A 17,144-nucleotide genomic window follows, 5' to 3' on the forward strand; every position below is an offset into this window, starting at 1 on the left:
TAGCGAAAAAGTAATGCACTCAAGGCGCATTTGCTACTAACTTTTCCCCATAAAACTGAGTTCGAATTTAGATATTCGGATATGTTTTTTAAAGAAATTGATCTACAGTTCTATTACAATTTGAGACAATGAAAACTGAGAGTTAACAAATTGAAAGTGATCTGATGTGCGTAAACCTTTTATTACTCCCATTGCAATTTTCATGCGATATATTCTTCCTCAGCCTAACACATGACAAAATAACACTGACAGTGCACATCAAATCAAAGTCTTTTTCATGTTTGCTGTCGTCATCATTTAAGATGCTGAATTTGCTATAGAACAAATAGAATAAAAATCATTTAATTTGAGAAAAGGAACGACTGTCATACGGCTTTTATCTCATTTCTGTTCCCTTCGCTAATAGCATTCCTGTCAGTGTGTCATTTTCAATCAACGCGTATTGTATCAAGAGTAAGAGTTAGCAAATGATAAATACATTTCTTACTAATGTGAAACATACTTTTTATTCCTTACACTTGTTTTCTGGAACTATTTTTCGTATTCCTTCGTAGTGATCTTGGTATCGGCTACAGGCACATTTGATAAGTTCAGTGATAAGTTAAAGTTGTTTGTGAAAGCATTGTCATATTAAATAAATGGAATACTAGGAGCATTTAAAGGTCCATAATGCTTTATTTTTTATCTTAAAATTAGATTAAACAACTTTCCAAATAGATGCTATGCTAATTACACTACTTCTAAAATTGCATATGGTTAGAGAACGCCAATTGTTTTCCCATAGACTTATTAACATTATTCATAAATCGAAACATGTTTATCCAATCACATTTTTCTCAAGAACTATCTTAGTTCCACCAAAATATCGGACGAAATATCGGAATAATGATAGTTTATTTAAGTCATGTTCGTGCGAATGAGATGACCCCCCGTTTTCAATGTTGGCATGGCGGGAGAAATTCATTTGATAAAACTTTTTTTCAATACACATAAAATGTAGCAAATTTTGTCAAAATGTATAATGAAATACTGTAAATGCAGTAAAAATATTCCATTTTGAAAAAAAAAAATCACTTCTTGGGTTTGTTTACATGACTGACCAATCAGAACGGACAAACATTACCTTATTCCCAGGTATACACTTACCTCATTCCCAGTAAGTTCCCTGTACTTTTTTGAATTGTTGGTCTCTGACAATATGAACTGTTATAGTTAGAGCTAAAGGGAGGTAAAAATAAACAATGGAATCAATAAAACATTCTAGTATACTCAGCAATATTCAAGCCTTTGACAAATTTTAAAGAAAGCATTTATCGGAAATTGGATTTAACAAGAAATTGATGTATTTCATGTTCATAACGGAAAATGTGGCAGCCACATTTTATACAAAGGCATTAGGAGCCTTTAATTACAGTAGCTACGTATGTTATGAAAAATCACATACATGTTCATTTTAAGAAGTACAATATTATATTTTTCACACCAGATTTTTAAAAAGAACCAGCAAACGATAAATCTATCTCAGATATGAAGGATATTACATGAGTCTTTTTTCTTCATATTTAATTTATTCAACAAGCTGAATAAAGTAATAAAACTTGTGAGGCTCTGCCGAGCATTTTATCAATTTTATTCAACGAGTTTAATAAATGCAATGTGGAAAGACACGAATCTAATATTCTTTTTACATGTTAGCTTTTCCTGTTGAAACATCAGACTTTATTCCTTCTTTACCTATTATAGACCAAGAATTCGGCTAACGTATATCTCTTATACTTAAAACGATGTCAATGTCGAAGCTGTATTACACTAGTGTAATACCAAAAATATGTAAAAATAAATTTGTTTCATGCTTGACGTCATGGGATGATGATGGTATTACAAATAGTATAATAACGTTTGACGTTGACGTTGTTTCAACCATACTGGTAGAAGATGTTGGCCGAATAAACTTTGTGAGCAATAGGTAAAAAAAAAAAAGAATCCTTGATATTTCAGCAGAAAAAGATAACATGTGATAAAAAGAATCTCACATGTGTGTTTTCCCGCATCGAAATTTGTTAACCTCATTGAATGACAATGATTAATTGCTCGACATATCCTCGTATTTTATCATTTCATTCAACTCGTTTGAATTAATAAATTCAATATTAAAAGACACTCGTGTAAGATCTTCAATTTGGAAAAGAGCGCATATGATCTTTTCATGCACTTGGCATACCACTTGACTAACGCATTCTTCCACGTAATTTTATTGTATCTTGTAATTATCTTTTTTACTGGGTTTTAAAACTTGATAATATTCTGACAAAAGATTTTTTTTACATAAACAAATATGTCAACGATTCTGCTGTGTGTAGTTACAATTTCCTATGATCTCCCACTGAAAAATTATTTATAACCTATTTTATCCCATAAAGGTTGTACTCGTAAACAAGTGTGTCTGATATTTCCATTTGTTCCGCGCTTTCTACATTTAAAAAGTGAACATATTGTGATTTTTCTTTAGAAAATCGTGTTCAGTGTCACGATAAATTTATTGTCTTTTTGATAAATTGAAAACTAATTTCATATACAGCTTTTTTATTTATCGTCTTCTCTTTTTGTTGGGTTTAACGTCGCACCAACATATGATAGGTCATATGACGACTTTCCAGTTTTGAAGATGGAGGAAGACCCCAGGAGCCCCTCCGTGCATTATTTCATCATGAGCGGGCACCTGGGTAGAACCACCGACCTTCCGTAAGCCAGCTGGATGGCTTCCTCACATGAAGAATTCAACGCCCCGAGTGAGGCTCGATACTAGGTACTCGTAAATAGAAAGCAATATAGTAAAACAGTTATAATAATGTTCATAAGAGGTAATGAAAAGTGCAGCTCCACTCATGCCCTCTAGCACCGCCTTAAGAGGAACATATTCATGAGCATTGAATGCACACCTTGATCCAAAAGGACCAGCAATAATAAAAACACTTGACCTGAGTAAAGGATGACTTTTAACAGTCTCCACATGGCGCTTTTAAAACTGTTGTTGTGTTAAGCAAATTCAGTGTATTAGAAAAGCATTGTAAAGCATACAACGTAACCGAGCAAAACAATAATAGACTTGGTTTGATTGAGTCTGTAAACGAGTAAAAAACACAGAATGATGGCAGTTTTCAATATATATATATATATATATATATATATATATATATATATATATATCTTTTAATTTCTGCTTACTAGTATTGCTTCCTGATAGTTACTAGAGAAAGTATTCAAGCGCATAACACGGAGTTCTCATTTTTGATTAATGATAAATCCAAGATTTTTTTTTAAATCAATGTTTCTGTATCAAGATCATCAATTATGCATGTTGGCATTATAGGTAATGATCTGCGATAGAAATCCTGTCTTTATTTCACACGTCTAATAACTTTCAAGTGTAGCTTTCATTGTCTTGAATAATACCAGAGACTAACTTGATAAAATCTTATGAAAGGAATACATATGCTCGTTTACTTCAAACGTTGCCCTTTCACTGCGAAATGGACTGACTTAGACTTCAGCGATTTGTGATTAAATCAAATTCCTCCACACAATCTTACGTTGTGTATGGTAATTGTTATGGTATTGCATTTCAAAACTGGTTAATGGCTCGGCCCAGAGAAAATTGAAGTATAAGGCAACAGCGATCGTGATGAGTATAATTATGAAATACTATGATCTCTCACCAACACACTGTTTATGACATATTTTATCAAATTATGGTTATAAAAATTCTGTCTCATTTGCAATTTTATCTGTTATTTCCATTTGTACAGCGATGTCTGTGTCCTACGGCTGACATTATGTAGTGTCTGCAGGAAATGTATCCGGCGTCACAAGAAATTATTAGCTGTTTGTTGTTGCAATAACTCTTAAAAACAGCCTTTTTTATTTTTAGACACTACCAATATTTGCTACTGTCTCAGTTTGATAGTGAACGGCCTCATTCATTGTCCAAATTCTGGACTGTTAGACTGTTAAGAATAACAACTATTCTTCCATATAAAGGCGTGGCGACTATATTTTTGTGCATTTTAAAACTTGGTCGGTTAATCTCTCTGGATATTTATTTTAGACAAACACCCCTACAATCCCGATGTGTATAATTATGATTTACTAATCTCTCACGGAGAATTTTTTATGACATATTTTATCAAACCAATGTTGTGAAAATCTGTTTCGCTCGCAGCTTTATCGGTAATTTCCATTTGTAGAGTATCTTCTATAGCCAATGAGTGACATTATAGAATGTTGATGGGAAAAGGTATCGGATGTCACGTTGTTTCTCTGTATGACAATGCAAAGACTAAAACCAAATGCAGCTTTTATAGTTTTGTCTTCATCCACGCTTTTTGGGTTTCAGAGTTTACATCGTTTGACTGTCATTCTGTAAACAGATATTTTATTAGTGCGACGAGACAACGCAGAATTCTAACAACAGAAACAAAATTTAATTACGTTCTGCCTCTCTACCCAGCACATTTCACACGTCTAATAACTTTCAAGTGTAGCTTTCATTGTCTTGAATAATACCAGAGACTAACTTGATAAAATCTTATGAAAGGAATACATATGCTCGTTTACTTCAAACGTTGCCCTTTCACTGCGAAATGGACTGACTTAGACTTCAGCGATTTGTGATTAAATCAAATTCCTCCACACAATCTTACGTTGTGTATGGTAATTGTTATGGTATTGCATTTCAAAACTGGTTAATGGCTCGGCCCAGAGAAAATTGAAGTATAAGGCAACAGCGATCGTGATGAGTATAATTATGAAATACTATGATCTCTCACCAACACACTGTTTATGACATATTTTATCAAATTATGGTTATAAAAATTCTGTCTCATTTGCAATTTTATCTGTTATTTCCATTTGTACAGCGATGTCTGTGTCCTACGGCTGACATTATGTAGTGTCTGCAGGAAATGTATCCGGCGTCACAAGAAATTATTAGCTGTTTGTTGTTGCAATAACTCTTAAAAACAGCCTTTTTTATTTTTAGACACTACCAATATTTGCTACTGTCTCAGTTTGATAGTGAACGGCCTCATTCATTGTCCAAATTCTTTAGGCAATACCTGATTTATGATCGTATTAATAATAAAATAAGTAACAAAATCACTTAGACATAATGCAAAATAATAGAACAATCGGTTTAATTGAGTATGTTCGTAGGAGGTATTGCAACATATCTACTAGCAACAGCACTAGCGGAAAATTGTTACCATAAATATTACGTTGGCTTAATGATCCAAAAATACCAGAAGCAAACGCAGGGTGTGGTTACCTGTAGAGAGTAACACCCTTTCTTTCTCTCTACTCCAATGCCCCTTTACAAGTATACTTGTAAATGGAAACTGTGAAATTCAGAGCGATTGTATTATTAAACAATTACGCTCTTTAGTTCACAATTCTTAAAAATTTAGCAAACCTGATCATATTTTGTTTTTATCACATGTTTGACGTCGTAGGAGTGAAATAAAGCCATCACATACATTTGACGTTGACATCGTTTTAAGGAGGTAGGTTACCTTCATATTTGTATGTGCGCATGTCCAACCGGAAGCTAACGTGACGATTTACGACGACGTTTACGACAAACTAAATGTGTTTGTATATTCATTCTTCTGAAAACAAATCATGAACTTGTCTTCGATCTGATGCTTTATGGTTTAATAATGCAGAAATAATGAATAAATTGCCGCAGAAACGCTTCAAAACAATGTTGCCTTAAAATGACGTCATTGACGTCATGACGTTACGTGTCAGTTACCGCGCAAAATAAATAGCTTTTATCTTGAAAGTACGTAATTCTGTACATTTTCTTTATTTTAACTATTTTCAAATAACCATTATTTGCTGAAATATTTTTTATGGGTCTTTTGCTCTGAATAATAATCAATATTTTGCTTCTTTTATGTAGTTATATTGAAATGTTATGCGGAATGTAAGAAAATGGATGATGGCAACCAATGTTATTTGGAATATAGTTGGGTGAAAGGTTACTTGTTACGGCCATTTTCAAATAAAAAGTCTAGCAGTTTGATTTGTAATACCTGTTTTTCAGGTTCCATTGATAATTTGTTACTTACATACTAAAACTAAGATCTAAAATTGTTCAAATTTCAGTAGAAAATTGTGGTTTCTTGAATTGAATTGATGTTACCATGGAAACGAAGCCCGTGACCTATGTATCTAAATGAAAAATTCAAAAGCGTTGACACTGGTCTATTTAAGAAACACAGCTTCGGCTTTTTATTTTCATTTCAAAAATATCCATGAGAATAATAGCAGCACGCTGAACGATTTTTCCATGAAAAATGGCAGACGAGGGGTACTGCTGTACGTATTCTAAGCTGTGAAATTTGTTTGAATAAATGCAAATAACACGCAAATGTAACCTACGTTAGAAATAATATGTTTTAAAGCTACATCAACTAGAAAGATAATCTTATTTAATATTTTTTTAAAGAAATTACGACAAACAGCAAGATATAAGCTATTTTAAACATCTCTGTTGCCATGGTTACTTTAAAATTTAAGAAAAATAGGGTACCATGTAAAGTGCTTGGTATTTGCTAATAATATTACCCAAATATTTCATGCTGGTCATTAACAGAATGGCACTGAAGCCGTCGAAAACCCCAATTTTTATACATAGTTGTTTAAAAATGAGAGAAAATGCGTTACCATGGAAACACGAGCCCCGCGACATATACATTTTAAGCTTATATTAGAAAGATAACGTGCATACCAGTAAAATTATCAATTATGCAGACTTCTACGGATATCAATGAAACTAAAATACACTGAAAAGTGTTAAATATCCGTATTTTCCTTCTTCTTTCAATATGAAATACCTTTGGAGGGTCATGTTCTTCAAACCTGGATAAAAATTGAACTTGAAGGGACAGAGACGAACGAAATTGAGATTGTAGCAGTTAAAACTTCATATTACACGAAATACAAAAACATGCGGTTCAACTAATTTGAATTCACCCTTGTAACGAGGTATCCTACCTCCTTAAGTATAGGAGACGTTAGTCCAATTCACCTGTATCTCTAATAGGTAAAGAAAGAAGATTTTTTATATGTTTCAGCAGGAAAAGCTTACATGTGATAAAAAAGAATATTACATTTGTGTCTTTCCGCATTGAATTTGTTAAACTCGTTGAAAAAAACTGATAACATTTTATCATTTTATTCAACTCGTTTAATAAATTCAGTATGAAAAGTCGCCCATGTAATAGCCTCTGTATAACAGAAAATGACCGTACTATAAAACATTTGGCACGAATCGCATGAGCTTAAACATAGGAAGGACAATACAAACAGAAATGAATTAAATAATTAATTAAATGAATTAAAGCGAACCCCTAAAGCAGAGCATCTATATTCCGTCATGAACAACATTGGACAAACAAAAACAAAACAAACCGTTTGGCACGTAAAGAAATAGAGTAAGCAAAAAAGAACCGCTGTAGAGTTTAAACCTGTCAATTTTGCAAATACCTTCACTTTTAATCCTGAAAATGTCCAAGGCTACATGACAGTGAATTTTATTAAGTTATCCCGACCAGCAGGATCATCCCGGGGTGAGGAGAGGGTAAGTCATGACATAATGGTACTAAAAAGCACGATCTGGTAAAACTATATAAACAACAAAAATGCTGATGTCAAATAAATAAAGAGAAAAACCTTACGAGCCACGTCTGACTCTGGTCAATGTCTTGGAAGAAGTAAATGCCATAAAGTGACAACATTTGTAATTAGACTGTCATATCGTTAACGCCTGACGGCCATTGTCATCATTCAGCTGCTTTTTACAATTATTTCCTGTGACATTTCCAGTGATAGTTGTCATTAGGTTTCAGATTTTCTAGGCTATTGTTGTAATTATTATCAAAACAGAAAGCAAAACTGAAAGACAATAACAAACAAAAGCAAAATATGTTACGATGACGCATAACTCCGGCTACATCAGTACATGCAGAGAGTAAGGAATACATATCCAATAAAATAACTGAATCTATTAATGGGTTGTAAATTAAATTAGGGGTCTCCTTGCCCCTTACCGATGTGGGGTCGAGCCTTACTCGGGGCGTTGAATTCTTTATGTGTGGAAGCCATCTAGCTGGTTTACGGAAGGTCGGTGGTTCTGTCCAGGTTCCCGCCCGTGATGAATTTATACACAGAAAGGCACTAGGGGTCTTCCTCCACCATCAAAGCTGGAAAGTCACCATATGACCTGTATCTGTTTCAGTGTGACGTTAAATCCAACAAAACAAAATACAAGTAGTTGCTTATATCAGTTTAAAATTGGTATGCAAGCTATACCAGATTTCCAAAACGTATACATAAAACAGGTATATAAATCCAATTAAACATGCCATATTCAACGAACATAGTGGCAAATACAACACTCCATATACTAGTATGGAAATGGGTATGTGTAAATTTTAATATATATGTTTTGTCCAGTTATTTTCTAGACTATGTTTCATTCTACGTAAAACTGATGTTACTCTATGTTGATGTAAAACCAGAAGCGTGTTGCAAAAGCACAATGATGTATACACAAAGATACATTTCTATAAGACATTCTTGAATGCACTAGACTGAATAACTCATAAAAAGTAATTTTCCACGAGACTTATTAGGTATAGGAACATGGAGGGAAAAATGGTAATCCTAGGTTTTTTGCTCTTTAGAACTATTTTCCTTATGCTCTCTGCAATGATTTGCTGAAATCACGTGACAGATCTATGTTTGACAGTTAGGTAGCATTTACGTTATGAAAATAACAGGATGGCAGAATGTGTCATGGAAACTTAAATCATACACCACTACTACAATTTGTGTGCTTATTTTAGCTGATTTTGCAGTTTGTGTGTTTGACTGAAAATATCTTTCTTGCATCAAACATGACCCCCTATTTTCCTTGATTTTTATTCAGCGCTGACAATATTCTTCAAGTTTTTAAAATGTAAGTTACAGACATTTAAAATGGGTCCTGATGTGTGCTGCAGCCTTTAGAAATTTGTCAATTCAATATAGAATAAAGAATACCAGCTATTTAGTGTGTTTTCATGCCTGTTAGACAATACATAAGTCTTATTCGTACCAAATATTTTTCAACGAGAGTTTTCGTACTGAATATCCTTCCGCGAGTCTTATCTGAACAAAATATTCTTCCTAGAGCAAAATTACAACAAGGTAACAGTTATAACAAATGTACATAATCTTCTTTTCATGTGACATTAAGGCTACGTAGTGCATCAAAATGAGTTTAATCAAAACAGCACAGTATTTGTCTCAGTTAAATCTCTTCTTTCACAGTTTCTTTTGTCCGTAAGTGTCAAGAAATATTAGGTAACTCGTCTAACATTAAACGTGTTGTTCCCAATGTTGGCTTAAAGATATTTTATACTTCTTTGGTTGGCTGTATGCGTATAAAACTTGAAAGTCTAGATAAAAGAAAGTTTACTTTTCTTCCAAACTTTGCTGCTTTCATTGCGAAGTGGAAACTGTTAGACTGTTAAGAATAACAACTATTCTTCCATATAAAGGCGTGGCGACTATATTTTTGTGCATTTTAAAACTTGGTCGGTTAATCTCTCTGGATATTTATTTTAGACAAACACCCCTACAATCCCGATGTGTATAATTATGATTTACTAATCTCTCACGGAGAATTTTTTATGACATATTTTATCAAACCAATGTTGTGAAAATCTGTTTCGCTCGCAGCTTTATCGGTAATTTCCATTTGTAGAGTATCTTCTATAGCCAATGAGTGACATTATAGAATGTTGATGGGAAAAGGTATCGGATGTCACGTTGTTTCTCTGTATGACAATGCAAAGACTAAAACCAAATGCAGCTTTTATAGTTTTGTCTTCATCCACGCTTTTTGGGTTTCAGAGTTTACATCGTTTGACTGTCATTCTGTAAACAGATATTTTATTAGTGCGACGAGACAACGCAGAATTCTAACAACAGAAACAAAATTTAATTACGTTCTGCCTCTCTACCCAGCACATTTTATAATTTTATTGATTGCTTTTTGTGATTACCATGAAATACAGACAAACTATTTACCTAAGCAAATAGAAATTATTTATTGGAAATGTTTCAGTATATAGATCCGAATCGACCCCAGTGCAATATCCTGATAAAGAAACTATGAGTAATATTTGGATTCTCTTTGTGTTAATTATTACATAACTCTTTATTCAAAGTGACGGTCCATTGTTTGTTCGGCATAGGTTTGCTGGCTAAACTCAAAATTTGAGACAACACCCCCCCCCCCCCCCCCCCCCCCAAAAAAAAAAAAACGCTTCGAAATTTATCTTTGGTGTAATTAAACACTCATTGTGGGCCAAAACTGTTGGCCCTCTGTCCTTTGGATAGTGTCGATAATTTTGTGATGTATTATATTAAATGACACAGAAATCTTGCTTTGTTGACGAGGCCAGATTGATAACATCAAAGAGGTGAACTATTGCAGGATAACCAAAAGTCCTGGATAAATTAAACCTCAGCATTATATCTTATCAATAATAGACTATTTTTTGAATTTGAAAGTATCCGTTTATCTTTTTCATACAGTAATAACAGAAAAACATTTTTATTTCAAACCCTACTGCTTTCAGGGCAAATTTGACTAAATACGACTTCTAAGATTACAAATTAGTCTACAGTAAATATTTACTGTACATCATATTAAGTGAAATCTCATTGTTTTTAAAAGCTTGGTTAATGGCTATTACTAGAACGATTTTATTTGTTATTTGTATTCCTATAGTTTCTCATTGTGTGGCATATGTTGCAGTCTTGTTTTCATATAGTTTTGAATGAGAGTTTTTGTTAAGCTTATCGCTGATAATACAGTCAGCTGCATTTAACGACACTTTCCGCTATCTGGGCGATGAATCTGTATAATGCTCCTATAGTTGCTAATATATATTAAATTATTGTTGCAGTTATCAGCAGCCTGTGTTTGCTCTTCTTTCTTTAACTATATTTCAACTATTATAAAACAAATACAAAAACAAAACAAAAACAGAAATACTTGTATCTTCGAAAACAAAATCAAAGATAATCGGCAGAAATGTAGACATTCTATACTATTTCTCACAAGATGAAAACATCTTAATTGCAAGTGAAAGAGAAAATTGTGAAAATAAGAAAACATGCACAGCAGAACTGTAGATACTAAAACCAGGACAATAGTTTGAAAAGGAACATCCACTTTCTAAGCACGTAGCCGCCCATACAACATTTCGAATAAGTAAGGTCACAATGCAATAATAAAACGCATAGAAGCAACAGAACTAAACATGATGAAGGACCAAAGCAAAGTAAGTTTCTACGTCCCTGTAAAGGGTTAGACAGTAAAGGAAGATAGATAAAACACCGCCTACGAACGGCCAGTAGCAAAAACACTACTACAGAGTTTAAACTAGTTTATTGGCGCCAAATCTCCCGTTTTAACACCACCATATTCCAATATTACAACACTAATTAAATCCTGGTTAACTCTTTTTGTAAGTGACAGTAGCCAAAGTAACAGAGAAAACACGAAACATCCTCATGTAAATATCATGCATCAAAATAAACTCCATGGAACCGCAACCGTATGTACTCAACGATTCTGCAGAAGCCGGAGCAGCAAGAAAAACATATTATTAAAATTAAGACAAAGCCAGTCCGTCTCTTGAGAAGAATTTATGCGCTGATTGTCATGAAGTCACCGCGCAATTAGAGGAAAGCATAGTAACTAACTATTAAATGCTGAACACTAAACATGCTGTGTATCTCAGAACAATACTGTCGTTGTCTCTAGCACTAAAACGTCTGATGAATTTAACAAACAACACTCGAAAATGGTTCTGTCGGGTATTCGTACAGTGTTTGTGAAATGTATTTCCATAAAAATCCGGTTGTGATATACCGCATCTCAGAAAGGTCTTTAGATTATTTTTAAATTTGATAACTAATTCCGAATTGCAGTGAAAAACAATTAACAAAAGCTTTGCGACGTCTGTGATAACGGTAGCCCTGTTGAAGAAGCTTTATGGTAATTGTAATATTGCAAAACATGACTGCATACTCTAGCAACTCTAATAGACTGTGAAATTTAAACCCCATAAGATGCGTACACGTTGTAAATCTCAATCAAGGTGAGGGAAACTGAAATTATCCAATTAAAGTCGTTTCCCTCGTCATATATGTCCGTACTTATTTGCGAGATGTACATCTTTAAAAGAGAGGATGGTGTCTGCATTGTTAGTCCTAGTTAACTAAAAGTTATCTCTGTCTTAATACTCTTTTTATAATTCTACCGATGGATGGCTTATTGGTTGCTTCTTTGAAATATAGACAGAGTATCTTCTGATATAAATATTATACATACATTCCTAAACTGAAATTTCCGCAGAGTTTCAAATGCCTCCTGATATCGATGGGAACAAAATCAAACCACATTATACAATGTTTCGGATCAAGTCATACGAGAGGTACAACATTTCTTATTGGATTGACATATCGTTAACGCTTGGTGGCCATTGTCATCGTCTAGCTGCCTTCACCTGTGACAGTTGTCATGTTTTCTAACCAAGCTATTTCGTGTGACATTGTTGTTGCAAAACTAAAACAAATATACAAAGACATTAACTGGAAAAGCAAGACAATATATTCTCTATATGTTACGGATTCTGAAACGACATTGATTAGGGTACTAAGGTTAGGAGCTACTTCTTTACTTGTCAGATGTCCAATATAGGTACACGGAATGTATGAGTGCGCGGGGTCTATAATGGTTTCTGTTTCCCCACCATTCAAGTATATTTACTTTTTTCGCTATAAGATTTATGGAAGTGTTGATAATCTTTATGTATGCAAAGCGGTAAAACATAAATAGACTTAAGGTAGTTCTGAACGTTCGGATCAATTTTTTTCCACAATGTAAAATTTTATTAAAATAGAAAAAATAAAGTTAATCTGGAAAACAGCAGGTCGTCCAACACGACATAAATGAAAGTGTTGCAGGCTCGGTTTGATTGAGCCTGTTCATGGACGGTAATGGAAATACCAGCTACCGTCCACGCCCTTTAGCCCCGTGTTGATCAGAACTTAACATCAACACAATGTCATGTTACAAGTACTAAACATAGTTTAGAGACACCCGCAGATGTATTCATACGGCGGTACACAGAACCTTGATAACACACAGGGTGCAATTCCATGAAAAGCGGTGTAAATAATGGGTTTGCCCTAAACAAGGAAACAATGGGCAGAACTAAACAAACTGGAATTTAGATAGGAGATCCTGCATATCACAGAAACTGCTAAAAGACAAAATTAAAAAGCAGGTACCACATCCAAGGGGTTATTAAACAAATCCCAAAGCTATTAAAGCGGGTGTATTGGAACCACTCAAGCCGAAATGTTCAAGTTGAAAAATTAAACAGTACACTAACACAAAATAAATGCCGGGCTGAACGATCTGAAGAGATCGAAATATAAACCTTGATTTCTCAAAACTTCAGAATATACGTACTAAGAAAATAAACATTTTCGCAAATAATTTTTTTTTTCTGTAGTGTAGAGTTTAACGAAACAGTCGTAAATAAATAAGTGGTCTATTCATGATGTGGTGAAACATATTGTATTGGTCCATAGATATGCTTGTTCTTGAGGTATGTGCCCATGTTTAAAAAGATCCGCACATAACACGCTTATTTTATGACATTATTTAGAATTATGTAATTAATATAATATTTTATCTGTAACATTACCGTTTTCATAAATTTACTAACGGGTTGCCATTATTCATAAAACGTTTCTAGGTCATGCTTTATTCTACGCTATCCGGATATATGACGTTACGCCTTCAAACGTACAGAACGACTTTAAGGGGGTAGTATACACATGTACCTTGTCTCCAGGGTAGATTCAAATAAATTGAACTGGTGCAATTTCTTGTATTCCGTGTACTTTAATATTTAAGCTGCTACAATCTCAAATTTATCTTTGCCCATTCAGGTACAATATTTGAGCCGTGCCATGGGAAAACCAACATAGTGGGTGTGCGACCAGCATGGATCCGCGCAGTCTGGTCAGGACCCATGCTGTTCGCTAACAGTTTCTCCAGTTCCAATAGGCTTTAAAAGCGAACAGCATGGAGCCTGACCAGACTGCGCGGATGCGCAGGCTGGTCTGGATCCATGCTGGTCGCAAACCCACTATGTTGGTTTTCCCATGGCACGGCTCATTTATCCAGGTTTGAAACATCTGACCCTCCAAAGGTATTTCATATTGAAAGAAGAAGGAAAATACGGATATTTAATACTATCCCTTTTGAAATCTCAAGTCTTGGTTTTAAAATATTTTATTTTGGAAACTAAAACTCTTATTCACGTATCTTCCACACAGTCGAATTGGATCTCGTAATTGTCTTCTTAAGATCTTATTGTATTTCAAAGTCGTGTGTTCGGACAACAGACTTTTGATGTACACAAACGTCTGTGTTTAATTATGATTTACTGTGCTCTCTCACCGACAAAATATTTATGACTTATTTCATCAAATAAATGCCGTGATAATCATTTTCACTCTCTGCTTTATCGGTTATTTCCATTAGTACATACAGCGATTTCTAGATCGTATGAGTGACATTATAGAATGTCTGACAAGAAAATATATTACCTATCACAAAGTATTTATTGTCTGTTTGAGACTCCATATGATTAAAAAATCCCAGCTTTCATGATTCGCCTTTATTGACACAAACACTGCCCTGATACAAACACTGCCCGGATACAAACACTGTCCTGATACAAACACTGCCCTGATACGAACACTGCCCTAATACAAACATTGCCCGGATACGAACTGTCCTGATACAAACACTGCTCTGATACAAACACTGCTCTGATACAAACACTGTCCTGATACAAACACTGCCCTGATACAAACACTGCTCTGATACAAACACTGCCCTGATACAAACACTGCTCTGATACAAACACTGTCCTGATACAAACACTGCTCTGATACAAACATTGTCCTGCTACAAACACTGATCTGATACAAACACAGTCCTGATACAAACACTGCTCTGATGCAAACTCTGTCCTGCTACAAACACTGCTCTGATGCAAACACTGCCCTGATACAAACACTGCTCTGATACAAACACTGTCCTGATACAAACACTGCTCTGCTACAAACACTGTCCTGATACAAACACTGCTCCGATACAAACACTGTCCTGATACAAACACTGCTCTGATACAAACACTGCCCTGATACAAACACTGCTCTGATACAAACACTGTCCTGCTACAAACCCTTCTCTGATACAAACACTGCCCTGATACAAACACTGCTCTGATACAAACACTGCATCCGCGCAGTCTGGTCAGGCTCAATGCTGTTCGCTTTCAAAGCCTATTGCTACTAGAGAAACCGTTAGCGAACAGCATGGATCCTGACAAGACTGCGCGGATGCGCAGGCTGGTCTGGATCCATGCTGGCAAAGCCACTATGTTGGTTTTCTCATGGCGCGGCTCAAATGTAATAATCTACTGAAACAAATAGTAGCTCTTTCTTTATTCAGAAAAACAAAGAATGTATCTCAGATTTTAGAAACACTGCTGATTTCTCGATCAGAGCTAAATCAACTTTTTTTTTGTGTAGGAAAACATAATTTGAGAGAGGCAATAACTGTAATTGGATTGCAATACCGTAAACGTCTGACGGCCAGTGTCATCAGTGTCATCATGTCGGCAATACCTAACGGCGATTCCCGTCATCCAGCTGCCTTTATAACCATTTCCAGCGACAAATGGCATCTGATGTCATATTTTCTTGGATATTTCCAGCGAATTGTAGTTCAAAATTAAAAACAAAATATCCCAATATGAACAAGAAAAGTAAACTGATTGACCTTTGTTGCTGTGTCTCAAAATTTCACTGAAACGAGGTTAGTTTGCACCCTTTTTGACTCAGTTTACGTCAGCATGTAGTGAAAACCCGTATTTTGCATCATCTGTAATGGTAAATGACTGTCAATTGGAAGCAAAATATTGGTTAACTTACCAGCAAAAAAAAATAAAAAGAATTACCTAAATTTTTTTAATGAAATAAATAGCACATACTATATAATTTTTCTACCTAATATTATCGTTGTACAAATTTTAGAAAACATCTGCGATTGAATTTTTATCTTTATTTTATTTGGTCTGTTTCGTTTCTAGCTTTAAGAATTGTGAACAGTACTATTCCTTTGTTTAATGATTTCTATGCATTTTAGTGACACAAGATAAAAGGTTTTACCAGAAATCTATGATTCCACAAGGCATATAGTGTCAAATATGTTGCAACAGCCATGTGATTTGCATCGTCATATGCTATTTATGACGGCAGAGATTAAAGTTCAATCGATTCAGGCTTTAGGAAGGCGGAAATGTGTATAATACCATATTGATAAAAAAGGTTGTTTAAACGTCTCTATGGTTTCTTGATTTTAATGTGATTTCTTATGTGATAATCTGTTTCCCATGGCATATTCGGTTGTTTCAAGCGTTTATAGGGTTAGCTGGTAAATGGCTAATTGTCTAAAAGTGAGCCAAACAATTATATGCTTATTACAAACGCTTTAACACGCAGAACTTAGAAAAATACTTCATCCGTTAAGAGCATTTCCAACCCCAGCAAACACAACAAAATGTTCAATAACAAAACTCTCTATTGTTTTTTCTTTAAATACAGACCAGTTCATTCTGAGAATGCACAAATATTTTTATAATTTAGATTGGCGGCATTATCAGTGCTGTAAACATCTGCGGGTTCATGTCTTACAGCCAGTAATGTTGAATATTTTATACATTTTACCGTTGTTAACTTCATTTTCAAGGGTAACAATTGTCTGCTGGTCCTATGTCGGTGTTTTCATTATCAGTCTACGAAATAGAAAAGTGCTTGGTGTAAAAGTTTAATTTTTTACAAATAGTAAGGCTAGTTATAAATTACCACGTGTTAAAGCAAAATATGTATTGTTTTTATAGCTTTGATATCATTAGATCTATTACAAAAGTACA

General features: G+C 34.4%; 1 protein-coding gene across 1 annotated transcript in view; it reads left to right on the top strand.

Moving 5' to 3' along the window:
• LOC123546089 (uncharacterized) overlaps positions 1 to 17,144 on the top strand; it is a 48,803-nt gene that overhangs the window by 10,303 nt on the left and 21,356 nt on the right. The gene's annotated exons all lie outside the window — the stretch shown is intronic.

Source organism: Mercenaria mercenaria, chromosome 9, assembly GCF_021730395.1.
Source record: "Mercenaria mercenaria strain notata chromosome 9, MADL_Memer_1, whole genome shotgun sequence".
Lineage (NCBI taxonomy): Eukaryota > Metazoa > Mollusca > Bivalvia > Venerida > Veneridae > Mercenaria > Mercenaria mercenaria.